Source organism: Humulus lupulus, chromosome 9 (assembly GCF_963169125.1).
Source record: "Humulus lupulus chromosome 9, drHumLupu1.1, whole genome shotgun sequence".
Taxonomy (NCBI): Eukaryota; Viridiplantae; Streptophyta; class Magnoliopsida; order Rosales; family Cannabaceae; genus Humulus; species Humulus lupulus.
Window position 1 is genome coordinate 104222682 of NC_084801.1, and position 5716 is coordinate 104228397.

The window sequence follows — 5716 nt, forward strand, 5'->3', positions numbered from 1 at the left end:
TGAATTAAGAAATTCAATAATAGAAATTTGACTCAATCTAAATCATATAGGAATAACACCAAGAACTTTACGTGGTTTAGTGGTTAAACTCCACCTAGTCCAAGAGCCTATATTACTGCTAGTTTTCTCTTAGAAATTGTTTATGACAATTTTTGTAGAGTTTTGGCATACAAAGTTTCAGCCCATTTTTCTTTCTAGTCCCTCTCTATTTATAGGGGTTCAAGGGACAGTTTTTGGTGACCGTTTTACAATGTGTAACATACGAGCTTAGGAAACTTCCCAAATGTACAAATAAATACCATAAATACATTAACTGTCTGATATTATACATTTATCAAGCAGACGTTACAATATATTAATTATGTATATAATGTCCTCGGGTCTTCGAGAATTCAAATATGTGCATTCCAAGAGTTGACAACGAGCTGAATGCACACTACGTGAGCTAGAGGTTTCTAGGTTACTCCGATCTTATCATTGGAATGCTCGAGATGTGACTACGCGACCTAAGGATTTGGCAAGGCAATCTCCTTGCCATCTAGACAACATGGCTAGGAGATCTCTTGGATCCATAGTCAATCTGGGCTTGACTTGAATTACCCATTTATGAACTTTTACCACATTCTCTGGACTGAATAATCTGCTTCAAGTTCTTCCCAGTTGCACCGCGAACAGGACACGTCAACTCGTATTTTTTAGGCACATCATAAAGCATCCTTAAACTTCTCACGTTCCTCAAAACCCTCAACAATAGGAACACGAGCAACCCTGAGCATCACGTGATGGTGACCAGCCGCAAAACATGAACCAAGATCAAGGAAAACTAAAATGGTTTGGTGGGAAAGATGTACAGTGGCACCCACAACGATCTAGTAGACATGATGAATAGCCACCGCGACCTGGTAGACATACAAACAACCACAAAGGAAAATCAGGGACAAGCAATATCCTTGAAGTCCAAGGCCCCTGGTCACTGATGAACAGGTTTTGCCTGGTAGAGAGCCAGGGAATCCCCCACCCAAACATGGAAGACAACCTCAGTCAGAGGTCCTCCAAGGAAAAGGGATGCCTAAAGACCTGGTGACCGACATAAACAACAAGGGCCGCCACTTGTGAACTGAGATGGCCTTGGTCGAAATGAAGACGACAATTATTACACCCGAACTCGAATAGGGAAATCTCAGTACAGGGATGGATACGACCACTACGAGGGTGATTCAAAATATTTTCAATGACAGAGAAGGGGAGCTGTGTAACGTCCTACGTTTTCGGGTACCTTTAAACGACCCGGGTCGGGATTTTTCCCCCGGGTTAAGAATATTATTTTAAATAATATTATATTTTTTTTGTAAGTATTCCATGAGTTATTGCTAGCCAAAATATGAATTTTGTGATTTTAAAAGTCAAGATAAGACTTTCGGTCCTGGACCGACACAAAAACCCTGATCGGGTAAAAATCTCGGAAAATAAAATGAAAAATCATGGCAATAATATTTTGGGCATAAAATACATTCATAAAAGTTAAAGTTTGGTCAAAAATAATAAACCTAAAAGAAAATGGAAATTTTAGGGCATTTTGTGTTAAATGCCTAATTTTACCGAAATGGGGAATTTTATTCCATGAATGGACCTTAGGTTAAATTTTATTATGTGATTAATTAAATTAAATGTGAGAGACATTTAATTTAATTAATTAATGTTAAGTTTGGTGATTAAAACTTAATAAGAGTGAAAAAGGTGTCAAAAGCCAATTTGGACTTTTCTTCTTATGAAACCTTTTTTTAACCTTTATAAAAAAAAAAAATGAAATGATTATATATAGCAAGGGTTGGCCGGCCAAGTGATGTTTTGAAACCCCATTTATTAACTAATTGAGTTTAAATCCCATTTATTTAAAGGTTTGGGGATATTGTCAAGTGGGCAAGTGGGAGTAAAACACTTGAGTGTTTTTAGGGTAAATTAGATAGTATAAACTCTTCCAACCCTCCCCAACCGACCACACCACTCTCTCTCATTCACTCATCTGATTTTTGAAGACCTCTCAAAGTGTTCTCTCCATTTTTCAAGCCCAAGAACACCAAGGAAACTTTGAGGCTAAGTCTTGGTCTAGGAAGTATTTTCCCTAAGGTAAACTTTCACTAATCTAGGCTTTTGTAAAGTTTTAAGCATAGAGTTTCAAATAGCTAATTGACTATGTTGTTGGGGGAAGTTTGTTAGGGTTTTTGAAAGGTTTTGGAGGAGCCAAAGCTAATAGGAAGGTCCAAACCTTAAGCAAGAACACCAAAGAGGTAAAAAGTTTACTTTTGATGATTTTGTTGTAGGGTTTTTAGTTTTAAGCATTATTTTGTATATCTAATGCTTAAAGTTTCTTGTTGGTGATGTAATAAGGTTATGGTAGTTGTTTAATAATTTTTATGATGCATGTGTATTGATTTTTGAAAATGGGAACCAAAACCCCCAAGGGTTTTGTAGGATACCCTAAAACAAAACATGTTTTGAGCTGTGACTTCCAAGGGGTCAAGCAGCCACTGTATATTGTTTTTGTAAAATTAAATTGTAATGTGATGTTGTTGAGGTTGAGTACATAAAATTGAACTTTTGAAACACTAAAAAATGTTTAGAAATGAGTAAGTTATGCTATTTCAAAGATTAGGTAAAAAACTGTTTTTTCGTATTCTTATTTTCGGAACCAAGTTTGGACAGCCACTGTATAGGGAAAATGAACCCAGTTTTTTCTAAAATTTTGTGGACATATTACTGGCATAACCTATTATTCCACTGTAAAATTTGGTAAGAAAATATTGAACAGTTTGAAAGTTATTAACTGTCAAAGTTTGGAAAAAATAAGGACTTGAAAATAAGGTCATTTTTACCTCATTGTTGGAAAATGATTTCACCAATAAAAAATGCTCATTTTGACCTAAGATTTTACAAAGGCCTAAATGGCATAACAAAAATGGAATTGGGAAATTTTGGTAACAATTGGGTAAGTAAATTTCAAGTTATGAACTAACGAAGTATGTAGTTAAAAATGTGAAAATTAGGTTTTTCACACTTAGTGTAAAAATGAGATTTTGGAACATAAGGTAAAAAGTAAAATTTTGCTTATTTCAAGATATAAATTGGTAAGTCTTGAAATCATATTTTCACTAAAATTATCCCTTTGAGTTTAAATGAATTATTTTTATTAAAGAGTTTTTATTCTTTCTAAAAATAAGAGATTTAATTTATTAATAGTTAATAAATTAAAAGAGGGTTTAAAACCCTATATTTTGAGAAAATAATTAAATAAATTATTTTTCCAATAAGTAAAATAGATTAATTGCTTTTGGAAAATTAATTAGTCAAGATGAGAAATTTATAACGGTTTTCCTAATTAAGACAAATTACGCAATTTTCTTAAAACGGTTTTTAGATATTAAACCTTAAGAAAAATAAAAGGAAAATTTAAAGAATTTATTTTCTTTAAAAATAATTAAGGAATTTATTTGTATTTTCTGGATATAATACCGGCTAAAATCTTACATATTTTAACCGACTAGTCGAAAGTGCGGGTTAATAGTGATACCTTGAAAGAATAAGATTTTTAGCGGGTTGTAGGGAAATACCATTGTGATACCCGAGCCTAGGTATCGAGACCTTAGGATAGGTCTCCCCGAGACTTAGGGTTTAGTCTCGAATATTTTGTATGACTTTCCTTAATAGGTTTAAAACCAAATAAGGATTATAAATCCTTACAAATGACTTTTATTAAAATGACCAAACTGCCCAAAATAATAATAATGAATTATGAGTGCCATAATTAATCCGATTATACTGTATGGATAACTACAGTATTGGCTAAGCGTAACTGGACTGAACGTTGGAGGGTGAAAACCTGCTGAGCGCTAAGGACTCCAAGTAAGTCAACTTATATTGTATGGCTGCAACATGAAATGATTATTGTCTTGTATGTTAGTATAGGGATACATGCATATATATAGGCTGTCATAGAAAGTTGCTTAGAGACGTTAGTCTAGTGAGTGCTGATTCAGAAAATATGAACGGTAGAAGTCCGTCATATCCTAGACGGTTGATCCCCGTCACACTGCTTGATTTTATTTATGTCCGGTTCATTACCGCGACGAGTGGCCATGAGATGAGGATAAGCTGGTTAAACCTAGGGGCGCCAAGATAAATGGGACCTAGGGGCCCTCATGCTTACTTAATCATTGGACGGTTAGAATCCGAGCAAGTGCTCTGATAAGTTATTCCCGGATAGCAGCCGTGAATATTGGCCATTCCGTGAGAGTGCCTAGAGATACTAGGGGTTGCCAAGATTGAGTGAGGTTGAACACCCTAGGGGCAGCTGCTCACCAGCACCACTGATTAACATAGAAGTCTCCGTAAAACCGTGTAAATTGGATTACACTCTTGAATAAGTAGCGATGCCCTAGGTAACATGATAGTTACCCTTGATGAGAATATTTATTGGCTAGATCTTAGTGTGGAGACTCGGTTCTCTTTTACAGATTAACAATTATGTTGGAGGGCGCGTTACGCATGAATTGTTAGAAATTGTCGAGTGTTGGTCTCGAATTATGTTGTGATATAATATATCTGCTTGCTCTGGGATTTTCAGAGTGCAGGGATATAATTGTTGATAAGATATAGTTGTGATATAATATATCTGCTTGTTCTGGGATTTTCTGAATGCAGGATTTTTATCTAGTTACGAATTAATTTATCATTGGTTATCAGGCATGACCATAAGTTTGCCAGGACGCTTTAGCGTTCTTGAAATTGATTGTGTAGGGTCCGGATCCCTATTTCTCTATCTGCTTTGTTTGAAAGTTGATCTTACTAAGCGTTTTCGCTTACCTAGTTGTTTCATGTTGTAGGTAAGTGCAAGGGCAAGGCAGAGCAGTGAGCGCTGGAGTCTTCCTTGCAAATGTACATGTGGACCGACCTTTTGGGAAGCCTTTTTATTTTTGGAAATGTTGTGTAATTTTCCTAAACTAGGCTCACTCTAATCTTTATAAAACATGTTGTAACTAAATGTTAAGTATGGCCATACGACTTTTTAAAAAGTTTTTTTTTCTATGGGTTTTTGAGACATTTTGTTAAATGAAAACATTTATATTTCCGCATTATCGAGTCTTGAAAATCCGGGTCGTTACAAGCTGGTCACCAAAAGGAGGAGCCTCAGGGTCAATAAGTGTCGCCACCTATGAATAACCGACTAGACAGTCAAAATGCTAGGGGGTGACCAAGGAGCTCCAATATATTTGATCGCCTAGGAAGAGACAAAAAAAGACGGAGAAATGAAGACCTAAGGAATGTTATTTATGAGCGAAGGGAAAGACGTGATTCAAACCAACCAAGGAATCATGTAAGTTATCCAGAGCGAGTAGCTGGACATATCCCTCCTGCAATTCCAACAGCAGTACAAGCCCAATTGGCACTTTAAATCAAGACGTTCAATAACTGGTCGGCAAAAAGTCCTCTAACATGGATTTTGATTAGGGAATATACATTTCATTTATAAGCAGGATCACCAATGCTAAGGTTTCGAGCAAGTTAAAAATGCTTGTTCTTCCAAACTACACTGCTAAAGAAGAGTTTGTATCTCATGTCAATAAGTTCAAGATTCAGATGGATATGCAGAAATTTTCTGAAGACACTCGATGAAAGATATTTCCGCAACCCTGTCTGATGTTGAACAAGAATGGTATTT

The 5716-nt window shown here is 35.7% G+C and overlaps 1 long non-coding RNA gene across 1 annotated transcript; it reads left to right on the forward strand.

The window, feature by feature from the left end:
• The first annotated feature begins 2001 nt into the window (after positions 1–2001).
• LOC133801966 (uncharacterized) lies at positions 2002–5155 on the forward strand. The gene is made up of 4 exons (XR_009877081.1): positions 2002–2127; positions 2210–2288; positions 3835–3900; positions 4881–5155. It is a non-coding gene; the product is annotated as an uncharacterized LOC133801966 (long non-coding RNA).
• The last annotated feature ends 561 nt before the right edge of the window (positions 5156–5716 follow it).